This window comes from Bombyx mandarina, chromosome 01 (assembly GCF_030267445.1).
Source record: "Bombyx mandarina strain Sakado chromosome 01, ASM3026744v2".
NCBI lineage: Eukaryota > Metazoa > Arthropoda > Insecta > Lepidoptera > Bombycidae > Bombyx > Bombyx mandarina.
This window is the reverse complement of record NC_143208.1, coordinates 7,839,876-7,856,288: the sequence shown is the minus strand read 5'-3', so window position 1 is coordinate 7,856,288 and position 16,413 is coordinate 7,839,876. Positions and strand designations below refer to the sequence as shown.

The 16,413-nt window shown below is 34.9% G+C and overlaps 1 protein-coding gene across 2 annotated transcripts in view; it reads right to left on the bottom strand.

Moving 5' to 3' along the window:
• The window catches only part of LOC114244516 (carboxyl-terminal PDZ ligand of neuronal nitric oxide synthase protein), a 175,708-nt gene extending 160,980 nt beyond the window's left edge, over positions 1-14,728 (bottom strand). Inside the window, exon 1 of one of the 2 annotated variants that reach the window (XM_028176358.2) lies at positions 14,416-14,728. The gene's annotated coding sequence lies outside the window, so the exon portion shown is untranslated. The remainder of the gene's footprint in view (positions 1-14,415) is intronic. The other variant, XM_028176359.2, reaches the window with a different exon arrangement.
• Positions 14,729-16,413: the final 1,685 nt, after the last annotated feature.

Sequence of the window (16,413 nt, the reverse complement as noted above, 5' to 3'; positions counted from 1 at the left end):
GGTCCTCCTCAGGGTGAGGGCGGTCCGGAATCCTGGGAAAAGGCAGCGAACCTAATAAGATGTGTCGACTCGCTTCTGGTGACTAAGCGCGCTCTTCAATTTATTCGACTCGACTGAAATGCTGTTTTTCGATTACAAGAGATAATATGATGCGTGAATGTACACGGCTAATGTATGTTTTGCGATCAGCACGCGAGTGTTTGTGAAACAAAAAAAAAACGTGTGGCACTCGGGAACTGCCGCGGTAAAGCTATTGCATAGCATTTTTTATCAACTTATGAAATTATAATTACACAATGATAATTTAATATTAAAACAATAACAAAATAAGACCACGCTATATTAAACATTAATAAAAGCAAAACAGTAACTGTCCCCTTCACACTCATAAGCTAGACCGCGCGAGAGAGAGATGGGCAGACTTTTCATGATGCGCATACAGTGTGACGACACGCCACGCGCTTATTCACAAACACTACACAAGCGCAACGTGTGAATGTGTTGAACGCGAGCTACATGGGCGGAGTGAGGGGTGTTAGGTTTTTTTCGTTACGGAATTTCATGATTCGGTCGTTGCGCTCAAGGCCCGCGATAGAAGCTATGTAATAGCTTAATAAATCACCCAGACCTATATACAGAATATTGTTAAAATGGCACCGTAAAAATCAATAGTCTGTTCACTGGTGCGTTTGTACATTCAAATCCATAACTTGAAAATATGTATTATGTTAAGTATAGATATACAAACGAAAAATGATTTCTCAGAATGAATTTCGATTTCATTTATGACATCTACGATTGACTGACTGTATTTCTAGAGACTGTTCTAGAGGAATTTCGAAAATATCAGTTTGCTGTTCGAATTTCGCTAACTTGTAAGCCACGGATGACTTCAAAGGACTGATAATAATTTACTAAAACGATTATTAGACTCGGCCTCCGCAAATGGCAATATTCAACGATGGCCAATTCAGATTCTTTCCCCCAATGCAATTTAGTATAATGTTAAAGACCGTTGTTCTTACGATATTTTTTCTCCGATACCAAATTCATTAATATTTATCACGACGAAATCAGGCCATGCTTCCTTGTGACTGCCGTGATATGCATTTATTTGTTGGTTTGGTTCGAGTACCACATATCGTAAGTTTTAGTGAGACAATAAACCTGAAGTGTACACACAATTTTAAGACGGCTTAATAAACGAAGCTCCTACTCATAGAAACGATACATACAAACAACTAGTTTGCGGATATGACCGTTGAGAAAACTATAACGAAAAAATCTAATACACTTGTATTAATTATATTTTAAAATATATATGTACTTTTTTAGTGCAAAAAATCCGTAATGAATTTTATCACGGACACGAATATTATCGTAGCATTTAATTTTGTAACATTCTGGACTAAGAGGATCGTCAGGATACAGTTTATTAAATATTAAACTGCAAGACACAGTTAATTAAATGTTATGAGCATTTCAATTCTTTGTATTTAAAAATTCATAGAAAAAGTTTTGAGAAGACGTTAAATTAAAGATATTATTCTTTGTGCGATGAAAGATGTTTTTTTCGAGAGCTGTTGATATTTCATTACTTTGTCATTTAATTGAGCACCAGGAAAAGATAAAATTTAAAACAAACGCTTAGTTTAAAAAATTATTTACCATTTACAATGAAATATCAACCAAATAAGTTATTTAAGCACACGACACTCAATAGCTGCAAAACATTAATTAGGCTTTGCGAAAACTCAAAAACGTTTTTGTTGATGTAATAATATTAGATGATCGAAAATTATAATAAGCAAACGAAATTTCCACAAATCAGAATACGAGATTCCTCTAATTAGATGCCCAATCAAATTCCCTACAAACGAGATTAGTGGATCTCATCAAACGAAATCAGAGACTGGTCCTAATCTTAGTTAATTTCCAAATGAAAGATTAGGTGACCGTAAGATTCGAGTGAATGGTGTTTAGTAATCGGTGCAGATATAATTTTGGGAGTGAGAAAAACGCTGACACAGCCGACGCGGCGACGGACGTCTATTATATTAATGGCGTTTTCTGTCTCTATCAAAGAAATTAATGGTATGTCTACGTAATCTGAAAGTGAAGAGATGATATTTGCAAAGCTTCCTATTAATGTATAATAGTAGTCTCCTATCCTAGTATCATAAGTAGTGGGTTAAAAAATATTTTTAAAAGACGGAAATGATATTAATATTCATAAACTATTAAGATTTTTTTATAACTTATGAAACTCGATCACGTTTCGCTATGAATCTCGATGATTGTTTGAAAAACATTTATTTCTTATATTCATGGTTCTCTAGTTGTTTTTTTAAATACGTTTATCATCTTGTACTACAACCTAAGTACTAGCTATTACATTGTGAAGTTTCATCAAGCTAACTCCGTCCATTAGTTTTTTGTGAAGAGTAACAAAGATCTATCCTATATTTCACACTTTCACCCTTTTTTTATATACTAGTGGTCGCCCAATGGTCGAAATTCGACCATAATTCATTTAAATTATAAGATTGAAAATTATTATGCTGCTATTGTCACACTAAATAATACTTCTACAATCACAGATTTCGCTAAAGCTGCACTATAGACAAATAATATATTATTAAAGACAAACAGTATTAATCTATTCTCAATTTGACCACAGACTTTAACAATAAACCAAAGAGGTTAGATGCGCGTGTGTGGCCAATACATGGTAGTGTGTGTAATATTTAACGGCCTCGCGTGGAGTACTGCTCCCATCTCTGGGCCGGGGCTCCCAAATACCAGCTTCTTCCATTTGACTCCATACAGAAGAGAGCCGTTCGGATTGTCGATAATCCCATTCTCACGGATCGCTTGGAGCCTCTGGGTCTGCGGAGGGACTTCGGGTCCCTCTGTATTTTGTACCGCATGTTCCATGGGGAGTGCTCTGAGGAATTGTTCGAGATGATACCAACGTCTCGTTTTTACCATCGCACCGCCCGCCACCGGAGTAGAGTTCATCCATACTACCTGGAGCCACTGCGGTCATCCACAGTGCGTTTCCAGAGGTCTTTTTTGCCACGTACCATCCGGCTATGGAATGAGCTCCCCTCCACGGTGTTTCCCGAACGCTATGACATGTCCTTCTTCAAACGAGGCTTGTGGAGAGTATTAAGCAGTAGGCAGCGGCTTGGCTCTGCTCCTGGCATTGCTGAAGTCCATGGGCGACGGTAACCACTCACCATCAGGTGGGCCGTATGCCCGTCTGCCTACAAAGGCAATAAAAAAAAAAAAAATAAAAAAAAAAAAAAAAAAATTTTATTTTTTTAATGTATTCTTTATGCGAAATTGAAAAAAATATTAGCAATCTGCACTCCTTCTCTATATTATCTTTAGTGTGGGAGGGAAATAGCATAACTCCTCCATCCTCGCAAATTTCGTAAAAAGGGGTACAACGTTTTTGCTTCACGTATTAATGTGTATATAGATTAGAAGAATCCTGTTATTTTTGAAGCATACCTGATCTAGTGCGAGGCACCTGGTATCCAGTAATAGGACGACTTGTGATTCTGCACGGGTAGGTAACACTACCTTACCTATTTCCGTCCATAATCCATTTCGGTTTGAAGGATGAGGCAGCCGCTGTACTATAAAATTGAGACCTAGAACTCAACGTGGATACCGCCATTATGGAAATATCACCATTTATGTTGATGATTTCTATCGACACCTACAACTACTTAACACTAAATAGGCCATGAGATCTTCTACTCATCAAAGCAATAAAAAGATCATTCTGTGTGATAATGTTCAAATCATCTGTAAAGTGCCAAAAAAATGAACATAATCCTACATAAAGCAAAGAGGGTAATTGTACTATCCAAATCTTTTAGTTTGCTTTATTATTAGGAGTAGGGTCTTTTGCAAGTCTGTGCGGATATCATCACCTTGTCTATTTATAATGCTAAACAATCATGCATTCCGAATTGAAGGGTCGGAGAGTGGTTAGACAATATAATAACTGAGCTTTTAACATGATGTTTAAAGTGGTTAGCGACATTTAGGTTGCTATATTTCTGGATTTCAATGTAGGCCGTGATCTCATTTATCCATCTGCATACATTTCAACGTTAAAATAAATTAAAGAACTAATAATAGTTTCAGTTTTCATTTAAGTATAAAACTTATTTGTGTGCTTTTGTTTTGTATGAATCGACTATAATTAAAATTCGAGCGTACTCGAGTAGATTAATTACTTAAATATACCCCGTGCTTTTGCTAATTTATTAACAACTAGATTTTACTCGTTGCTCCGCTAACGCGGACGAGGGTCGGACCACTTGACCTCGCTCGTCAAACTTTTTGGGGACGAAAACTAGACAGTGTTATGTCGGTGCAAAACTTACCCTGATACAAGGCAATGGCGTTAATCTATATCTATATATATATATATATATATATATAAATGAATTGCTGTTCATTAGTCTCGCTAAAACTCGAGAACTGCTGGAACGATTTGGCTAATTTTGGTCTTGAATTATTTGTGGGACTCCAGAGAAGGTTTAAAATGTAGATAAATGAATGAAAATTTTCGGAATTAAATAAAATAATAATTTTGTTTTTCGTTTGATATGTGCCCCGTCGGACGGATTCCTTTTGTTTGTTTTAAGTTTATTTTATACAAAAGTTTAGGTCTTTTATTTATCGATTGAGGCACTACGAAGTCTGGCGGGTCAGCTAGTAATACTAAAAATGTTATGAAACTATTAAAATACTATTCAACTTTTCCTCATGCCCGTTTCTGCCGCAAGCATTACAGAGGCAGACATTATCCAGTTTTTAAGAATCATTGCTATTCATGTTTATACATAAATATCAAGATATATATCAAATGATAAAATTTTATTATCTAGACTATTCTAGACTAATGAATACATTCACGGCCAATTTAGAATTTAGTGGTTACTAGAGCCCATGAACATCACAACGTGATACGCGTCACCCACCTCGAGAAATCAGGTCTAATTCTCATTAGTATATTATGTATTGTATTGCATAGCGACTGCCCCCACTCTTTAAACCCGAAACCACCACAGTTTCGCGGCAGAAATGGGTTCGCTGGTAATATCTCCCCATGCGGACACATAAGATCTTCCGCTAGTATAAATGGAAACCTTATGTTGTGTCAAAATACGTTTAACTAATATTTTTGGAAACGTAATACAAATAAACATTAGTTGACGCATCAAAGTCTCGCATTCGTGGTCTCATGACGACAGTTGTCTTCGCTTTATGCTAACTTTCACGATATTTGAACTAAGCTAGCAAATCTTGGCTCGGCGTAGCAAAAGTACATGACAAATGTAGTACAATATTATCTAGAACTACGGGTTTCAACTTTTTTATCCTCGCTCTGGGAAGTATATGAAGTTGTTTGTTTGATTATTTTTCTCTATATTTTTTAAAACATTACAAATTATTTCAAATACCACACACAAATAATAATTTAATATAAACATAATTTCCACATGGCGACTTTTGTTGCTTTAATTGCATATTTGACTTGGTTTCTAGCAGTAAATCAGTAAATATTATCTGTGAGACCTTCAAGCCTAACTAAATATGCCGCAATATCTGGGATTTTTTTTATTTCCTTTGTAGGCAGACGAGCGTACGACCCACCTGATGGTGAGTGGTTACCGTCGCCCATGGACTTCAGCAATGCCAGGAGCAGAGCCAAGCCGCTGCCTACCGCAAGGGATGGATGAAATGTCTTAGAGATCTCGTTTCAAAAGCCAAGATTCACTTTCGGTCATTCTACCCGTATAGTTAGATTTATAAACAACAAATACTCAATGCTTAATAAGTCATTATTAAATACTAAATGTAAACCAATATGTTTCGTTTCTAACTGGTTCCAAAATATGAATTTTGGAACTACGAATTAGAAATAAATTTTCATTTAAATGTTTCATATAATTTATTGTTCATCGAATTGTACATAAAATCAGGGTTCTTTGATAGGAACATAAAAAGTTCGGAATGATTCTCAACGAGTTTTTACGCGCCAAAACCGTTAGTCCCGAAGAACTGTGAAATCGGAATGCTATTTAACTTGAAAACAACTATTCGTTTCTTACAAATTATTTTTAACTTAAAATAAATAAGGCAGTAACGTATTGAATTGCATTTATTCTATCAGATATTTAAAAAAAAAGTTTCTATCATTTTCCAGAACCATAAATGGAATTTTAATGGCTAAAAAATGAATTCGAAAATAACTTTTATTCATTAGGAAGTAAAATTGAATCCAAATCAATTAAGATCATCTTTTTACTGCACGGGGTGTCTTAAAATAATAACATAACCTATCGAAAAGGTAGAGGGATGTTTTTTGTCAATGTTTTTACAACTATAATGAAATAGCAATCATGATGCAACATTCCGGGCTCTCAGGTAAAAAGAAGGAATAAGAAAACCGATTTAATTAACATAATATTTGGTTTTTATAAGTTACAGTTACTCGTATGATGCGTTATATATGATCATTAATACAAAAAATCACAATTCGTGTATTTAATATGCAGGCAGTGAGTATAAATAAGTCAACTGTTTTTTAAGTCTTACTAGGCGATAAATAAACCGGAATAGATTTTACAATATACATCGTAAATTAGAATCAATTAAGAAGCTAAAGATATCCAATCAAGTACCTCTACTGTCTAAGAAAGAATAACCTCTGGAGGCTACTGGCAGATAGATTGTTTAAAAAAACTCAGTGACATGATTGTTCCAGTGTTCAAATCTCACTGGCAGGTATTTTTTGTGTTTGAGCTTGTTCACTATTCTAATAAATAAATAAATGGAGCAATTTGAGTTTTCGGCCAAAATTTGTCATTTATTTAGGGCATCTGCGTATAAAAAAATGTCTTGCCATTTTAAAGTAGGTACTTTTGAGTTCTTTGAGGTGTCAGTGTGAATTTTGCTTATGCACATCTTTGGTCATCAAATAAGTGTACCGTGAAAGTTTTACGGTCGCGGTTTTTAATAAATACAAAATGGGAATGTTTGCAATTTTAACGGTAATCTGCTAGCTCATATTGTGTTGGGACAATTGATTTATTATTTCAGTAATGCTTATTTGTCCGCCTCGAATAGATTTTATTTATTTATTATTATTAGGTTTGTGGACAAACTCATGGCCCACCTGGTGTTAAGCGGTTACCGGAGCCCATAGATGTCTACAACGTGAATGCCGCCACCCACCTTGAGATATGAGTTCCAAGGTCTCAGTATAGTTACAACGGCTGTCCTACCCTTCCAGCCGAAATGCATTACTGCTTCACGGCAGAAATATGAAGGATGGTAGTACCTAGCCGTGCGGACTCACAAGAGGTCCTACTACCAGTAATTACGCAAATTATAATTTTGCGAGTTTGATTTTTATTACACGATGTTATTTCTTCATCGTGGAAGTCAATTGAGAACATTTGTCAAGTACGTATTTCATTTAGCGGTAGGCAGTGGCTTGGCTCTGCCCCTGGCATTGCTGAAGTCCATGGGCGACGGTAACCACTCACCATCAGGTGGGCCGTATGCTCGTCGCCGTAGGCTCTCAATTAAAAAAAATTGTACTTGCCAGCGGGATTTGAACACCGGTGCATAGATATGAATGCATCGGACGTCTTATCCTTTAGGCCACGACGACTATCAGTGTTTTTAGCAGTATTTTATCAAAGTATTTAAAGAACAGTAGGTTCCGTTTTTTCCCGGGCAGAGGTCCGAACCCCGGAGCCAAGTAGGTAGGTGCTGTATCTTTTTTTAATGTAAAAAATTTCCTTGAACCTTCTTTGATATCAGATTAACTAAGTAGGGTAAAGGTGATCCTATTCTTATATCGCTCCCGTCATTGTAGCGAGATAAAATTTAATAAGTACATTATTAAACTTTTCAACATAAAAACTTTAAAAAAACTTATTTTTGTGCGATGCTTGATCTAACACATAAGGCAGCTGCATGGTTCTGCTCATTGCTGAAGTCCATGGGTGACGGTAACCACTCACCATGAGGTGGACCGTATGCTCGTCTGCCTAGAAGGGCAATAAAAAAAATACATAATAAAATCTGCGGTTTTGGGCCGGGTTTTCCTAAAACTAATATTAAGTTTTTATAATATTTTTTCTAATTCTCAGTAGTAGAAGGTAATTTTGAAACATTTCATATTCTGATCGCTGTTAATGTATATAAAGTGCGCAAATTTTTTGAAAGTAATTATTTTGCTATAAATTAAAAAAGCTATTTAAGACGCGCAGGTCGGTAAGCATCTTGCCTATACCTTCTAGTAAAAATTATTTTCGCAAATCGCCTTGTATTTTCAAATTTAATTAGAAGCTGTACATTTTTTTTTTCTTAGTTCAGATCTGTCTCCTACCTCACTTAAAGAGTAATTAGGTAACGACCTTTTAATCTGAAATGCTTATTACATTTCAAATACAGGTTTTAATTATTATTTTGAAATATGTTTATATAATTAATTTATATAATAAATATAATTAAATTAAGTCTAAATCTAAAACTAAATCAGTATTTAACATATTTAAAAACAATTTCTGTAATCCAAAAATGTTTATACTTTTGTTTTGTATTTCTGTTCATTATAGATATTATTATTTTATAATTTTATGTTGACAAACTACTACAGATTTATAGAAATCTATACAAATCAATAGCTCATTATAGTGGACGTATAGCTGGGAAATCCTAAAGGGATATGAACTTCAAAAAATGCATAAATGAATATGCTATTTTAGGCTCTAGGAATGACATAACTGCATAGAATGTACAGCTACCTCATAATAATAATATGAGGATATTTTAAAGAGCCTTCCCATAAATAAAGTGAAAGAAAATGGGCTGCGATGGTATTACCATATTATGAGGAGGGAACCGCCACTATCGCATTTCCCAAGACCGAATGATCCGTGACAGAGGGGTAGACCTGCCATACCGAGATTCAATTTTTTTTTATTGCTTAGATGGCTGGACTAGTTCACAGCCCACCTGGTGTTAAGAGGTTACTGGAGCCCGTAGACATCTACAACGTAAATACGCCATATTATATATTGAGATATAAGTTCTGAGGTCTCAAGTACAAATCAATGTATTATATTATATTAATGTATTATATCATACCACATTGTTATGGAATGCTCACTAACGAAATTCGCAGGCCAAGTGGAAGATCTCAAAAATGTAACACAAGAAGCTATCGATTATTTCACAAACTGTAAATTTAAATTATAACCACGCAGTGTAAACGAATGCCATACGATAAATAAAATAATGTACAAAAAGAAGTCAAACAGACATTAATCCACGTGCAAAGCATAGCGAAACTCTCTGGTGCCAATGTATGGGAAGACACTAAATAAAATGGGATATATGAAATAAGAATATGACATTGATATTGTTTTTTGAAATGAAAATCAAGTAAATTGAAAATTAATATGTATCGGATTTTTGGCATATCATGATAAAAAATATTTAAAATGTCAGCAACGCATTACTTAACGTACGGTATGCAGGTAAGATTTGAGGATTTTAAGTGTGCTTTTAATTAACAAAACTACTACTAACACATTAGATTTCAAAAAACCGTATTTTTTTTATCACATTTGTCCTATTTATATCTGTATCTATTCCTATTTATATTATATTTACCAATCGATGTTTATAACTCTTCTAAATATAGTATTACGAGTACTCTATAAAAAATATACTATAATACCGTTATATCTTTAAAATCGCTTTATAATTATTTAATAGTAATTATAAAATATATAATTATAAAGTACATATTTACTTGGACTTAATTTAAAAAAGCCACCACTACCATTAGAAGATAATGTTTTGAAATGAGAACGGCCTGAATCGATTTAATCTGGTCACTATTTTATGAACTGCACACTTAACGAGCTATTACTAACGACTTAGCCCTGAAGTGACTATAAAGGAAGCTTCCACATTTACTGACTAGTTAATTGCTAAACAAACCGTATAGCATATAAGTAACTTAGCTTAGTTCACAACAGAATGAACTCGACGCTCCAGTTGTGATAAGGGGCGACAGGACCACCACCACCCCTTACTGATATTTAAAGGACGTGCATTTAATTAGCTATGCAGGCTTTATCTATTTTTATCTAACAAGATTAACCTTTTATTTTTAAACTACTGCATAGATTTTATCGCGGGCCTTCAGCGCGGCTTGAGAGCGGAATCATGAAATTCCATAACGAAAAAAACCTTCCACCCCTCACTACGCCTACTATGTAGCTCGCGTTCAACACATTCACACGTTGCGCTTGTTTTAGTCAATACCCGGCCACGACGTGGTGCAGCTCTTTATAATATGTATTAAATATTTTAATTGAACTATTCGCACGACTTCCTTACGTTGGAGGAGGTGCATTGGAGAAAACAATAACAAAGGTATAAACAACAGCTGTACGAGTCTTTAGCTAAAACAGCAGAACGATATCAAGGTATTGATTTTTATCTATATATGTATCTGTATATTATATATAATCTAATGAGACGCAGATATTTTGATATTGAGTTATTAATATAGCTTTCGGACTACGTACCCCACATAGTAGTGGCGTAGCTTGTTTTAAAACGGTTAGATCAAAGTTTCGATTGCACTAAAAAAACATGTATAAGTGATTTTAATTTTCATAAACATGTATTAGTTTTAGAACAGATATGGACGGAATTAACATTTCAGATATTAAATCCTTGTACCAGAACATTTTTCAGTCCACAAAAAAATTGGGAATGAACTCGATGCGAATAAAAATCATGGGTTACACCGTTTAGAATATTTTAAAGTAAATGCTATTGTTACTTAATGCATACTAACCCATAGTTACTAATCTATTCTTATTTAATGGTATTAATGTTGATTGTACTTTTTTGTAAAGTTTTTTTTATTATTTAAGTCTGTTACAAAGCGATTTCAAACATTAAGTCTACTAGGTTTTATTGCATCACGGGTCATAAAAATTTTGACAGAATGACAATCGATCACAAGAACTCTGCCTGTCTAATGTGAGTGACCAAGAAATATTCAATTTCATCTAACTCACTTTTGAAGAGGGTAAAAATATCCTTTTTGTACATATTAAAAAAAACTACATATTAATCTTAAATCAAGATTCGTGTCTTAAAATTCGGTCATCTCTCATCTACTTCTTTATTTAATTGATTATTATCTATATATATAACTAGAATTCACCCAATGACCGTAATTCGATCATTACCACTAACCATATCACCTCAAGAATTACAATCATCTTGTGTAATTCGGAATTAAAATATATATATATAAATAACAACGAAGCGTGTCGATAGATCGGTTTCTTCTTCTTCTACTACTTTCAGCTCATAGACATCCACTTCTGAACATAGGACTCCCCCAAATCTCGCCAAAACGGTCCTGCGCTACCTGGATCCAGCGGATTTCCGCAACTTTCAACAATACTACCTGGAGCCACTGCGGTCATCCACAGTGCGTTTCCAGAGGTCTTTTTTGCCACGTACCATCCGGCTATGGAATGAGCTCCCCTCCACGGTGTTTCCCGAGCGCTATGACATGTCCTTCTTCAAACGAGGCTTGTGGAGAGTATTAAGCGGTAGGCAGCGGCTTGGCTCTGCCCCCGGCATTGCTGAAGTCCATGGGCGACGGTAACCACTCACCATCAGGTGGGCCGTAAGCTCGTCTGCCTACAAGGGCAATAAAAAAAAAAAAAAAAAATTCATTGGTCTACTTAGAGAGAGAACTCGAGAACTTTTCAGCCCCGACGACCATTTCTTCTACGAGCAATATGTACTGCATACGGCCTCTTTAACTTTGCAATCCTTTGCACAATGTCAATTATTATGGCTATCCTGCAAATCTCCTCATTTCTGATTTGATCTCGCAGGAAAACTCCGAACATAACCCTCTTCATTGGCCTTTGGGTGACCTGAAGTCTTCTGATAAAGCCCGTTGTGAGCAACCACGTCCTAGTGCCATAGTGTCATTAGTGGCAACATACATAGGTCAAAAGCTTTCGTCTTGAGACACAGTGGTATTTGTGATGAGAAGATTCTAAGTAGCTTTCCGAACGCTGCCCATGCGAGTACGATATGACGATTGACCTCTTTTTCGGAGTAGGACCTGCCTAGCTGGAGAGCTTAATCCAGGTATAATACTTGTCAACAGCTGCGAACGTACAGCTTCCGATCTTTACTTTCCGATTGGTTTACAAACAATTTAGTAGCAATATTTATGTACATATGTTATATATAAATATGCAGCTGGTAAAATATGCATAGAGCGTAAATAGCCCACTCAAGGAAAGTCTTCTTATTTTATTATATAGAGCTAGAATTTTCATTACAGCGGTCAAACTACAAGTTCACAAACAGTATCTGGGGATATTCACTGAAGGCAGTTGACATAGTCAAACTACTGCTTAGAAGATTATGTCTGCTGACGAGGAAGTATGATTTTGCATTCCTTTACCTTTCTAGTCTCTTCCGAGACTCCTTGGGCAATAAACGAACAAGCGGCTTATAAACACTAATTAAGCTTTATTCGGCAAAAGTGCATTAAAAACGAATTAAACTACTCTGGTTTTTTAAGAATGTACATTAAAATGGAGTCTCCTATCCTTTCAACTGCAACGCATCACTATTTCGGGGCAGTTATACGCATGATACCTACTCGTGGTGGTTTTCAAATACGCCCTATCAGCAGTAAATTCCTGTTGTATCATACGCGGGTACTTTATTTAAAGAAAGATTTTACCTTTCATCATTTTTAGTCACACAACTGCCTCATTTCTAACACCGCAGACAGAGATTCGGAAATAAAATTTTATTTCATATTTCTAACAGCTTCTTATTGCGATTTGTTACTTTTGAACATACTTAAATTCGGTTTTCGGTTACAATTTTTTTTATGTTTTGTTTAGCATTATTGAAAAAAGTTTTGAAGGCACGATTCCGTCAATGGAATTTAAATTAAAAACCTAATTTATTTTAACCAGGCTCATCGTATTATATAATTATATTCTCAAACTAAAAGCGAATAAGATATTTAATATATGTTCAAATTAAGAATGTAAAATATAACTATGAATCAATAAATATTATTTTATACACAGAAAATAGTCGAATGTTTTAGACGAAAATGTTTTCGTCCTGTTCCTTCTCTTAAGTTCAAAGTAAGTTGAGACGTTGAAGTCTTTTGAGTAAAACACTGGCAATAACATTTGAGACTGATAAATTGCGTTGAAAAAAAACTCAACTCATTTTCATAGTAATATTTATTGTTTTGTACGCTTTTCCTTCGTTACTACAAGAGGTCTGTTAAAATGATTTCGAATTATAATTTAACAAACTATAATCTGTCGCTCATATCATGAACACATTGCGACAAAGAAATTATTATTTTAGAATGTGTACCTAATGGACACAGCGGCTCAATGATCTTATAATTCCTTAATACCAATTAGCTTTGTACCCCAATTTGTCAATTAAATTAGAAGTAGCGAATTTGATCCTTCAACTCCATACGACTGAACTGATTGATATATTGATTACGGTGAATATGTGCCTTATTAATTGGGCTTGAGTTATGTTAAATTTTGCATAGAGCTGCTCTGTTTTTATTATCTAGGTATAAGTATGTTATATAAGTTTCATATTATTGTATAAAATAAATCTTACAATTTATCAAGAGAAAGAAACTCTACAAAATATTTCATCTTATACAGCAAAATTTATGGGTGAGCCATAATTTGAAACAGTCATAATTACTCATATACTTCGAGACCAGTTAATTGTTTTATGTTGAATATCTTGAAAAAAATTTTTTTTAAGACAAAGTTAAAATTAACTTGATCTCCACTTTTCTTTGATTATGTCACCGCCAATAAAATTGGTAAAAATTATTATTAAGACCAAAGACTCAAATTTAGAATGACTTATAAAACGAACAATTATTATTTGAAGTCAAGTTCAAGGATCTAATTACACTATTTAAACGGAGTTACTGAGAAGCACAACAGCGTGCAATCGCTCTGTGCAACGAATCATCAAACACTTGACGGTTCGCAGAAATTAAGCAATGTAAACAAGCGTGGTGTCTTATTGGCGTCGCTACACCAATAAAGTTTTTTAATACACGTAATGTAAGCGTAAATACATCAGTTTGAAAAGTTACGGCTAATTTGATGCTGATCAGACAACGGGAGTGCAACGGAAACCCAACGCAACGCACTGACACGAGAACAGTACAAAGAGTTCGTATCATCTCATACATTACAATTTTAAATAAACGTTTCCAGTAAAGTTCGTTTTACTTACCGGTTTAGTGAGAACTTTGTCCAGCCATGACTTTAGAGCTTACACATGCACACCGCACACGGCCGCCGACTTACAAACAAACTTTTTAAACTTTGTAATTATTAAAAAATAACTTATGTTTGAGTTTACCTACGAAAGTAAGTAGAGTGATTTTCGTGCTGTATGTTTTATCAAAAGTTGGTCTATTGCGAAACAGGTTTAGACGAAAGTGAGTTTGAAGTTTGTTTGAAACGGCGAAGCGGAGCTCGCTCGCGCTGGTACGCGGACGTTCGTTCGAAGGTGGCACGCGGTATGACCCGATCGTCGAGGCAGCGAGCACAGGCGAAGCCTGGAGGCGGGAGCGGAGCGGCAACGTCGCGTCACTACCCCGCGCGGGGGTAATATGCCTCCTAGCATGATGGCGTCATTGTTTCATCATTTGTTATCTCACAACTCCCGAAGGAAAAGGAATTTTCTGAAACGGCTGGGCTCAATGGTTAGCAGTATGAAATTGGATAGCCAAGACTGTATTTACGATTGAACCTTAACAAAGATGTCAAAGTTTGCTTTTAAGTAAAGAGTGCTCTGCGGTAGCTAATTAATTTTTTCCTGGAATAATTTTACCGAATTCGTATATATTTTTATATTTTTTTCCTTCTACAGCACGAATATTAAAGTTTATTAAAGCTTTGAAACTATATGTAAAGGAAACGAGGTTATATATGCAGAGAACAATTAAGATTGGGAACGATATTTAAAATTAATTGACTAATAAAACATATGAATTTGTTAAATATTTTCATTTCTTGAATTTTGAGCAAACGCATAATCGAATGCATGCTACCAGAGTTCCGGTGACTCATGTATGCTGAATGCGTATCCATATCATCGGTTGACCAATAGACCGAGCTGCGAGTGGCAACTGATTAATTTAAAAGATCTCTATTTCTCTAAAATTAACGTATTTATAGGCAACGTATCTTGAAATCCAATCTGTTAGCTTTAAGAGCTTAAATATTATGTCATTAGACGGTCGCACAGGTAATTCTACAGAGGTCACGGCCCTCGGTATTAAGGCAAATGAAACAAGGAGTTAGGTCCAAAAATATACAAAGGTAATCTCAATGTGGAAACTAAAGGGAAAATATGTAGTATTTTATAAGCACTAACGGCTTTTTCCAGATTTATGCTAACGGTTTTATTATGATAAATTTAGTTAAACGCAAGTAATGTTAAAAGTATATATACAATATAATACAAATTCAGACTTTGACCTCATGTCTTAAGGTGGTGCCATTCAGGTTATGTACTGGGAAACATCAGTCTAGACACGACCAACAGGAATGAGCCTGACAACTAAAAAGAACATGCGTGGTAGAAGGCCATATTGTTGTTGCTGAATATTATAGAAGTGAATGATGATACCATCGTTCTTGAAACACGAAATATAAATCTCAATTGTATAAAATAAGCTTCGCGGTAGAAAAAGATGGGAGGGCGTTATTTATCCTTACAACACGCTCTGTGACCATGAAATTCGAAATTGTATAGTCGAATCTCACAAAATAGTTTGACTATGATTAGAACTTAGATTACCTCTTGTTGCAATAAACTTAGTAACTCTTCATCTAAAAAGAATAAAGCCATATAGAGAGTATGATTATAGAAACAATATGCGCTTTAGAAAAATGGGAGATATAGAACTAAGGATTTTCTTTTTGTTTCTTGTTTTGTCGAAACACCATAAGAAGCATAGCAGTTTATAACTTAAGTCATTTGCATATGCATATAGCCACGTCAATTTTCAAGACGAATGGCCCATAGAAAACTCTGACCCCATTGCTTCAATGCTTGGAGATTGCTGGTCTAACAGAAACTAACTCCACTTGTGCCTTTTTAATGAAACAAATAAATTACAACATACTTGAGGAAGCTTAAACAATAGAAAACTTAAATTTTTATTTATTAAAAATACATGATAGTTAAATAACGAATATGAGCAATTTTAAAATGAAACAT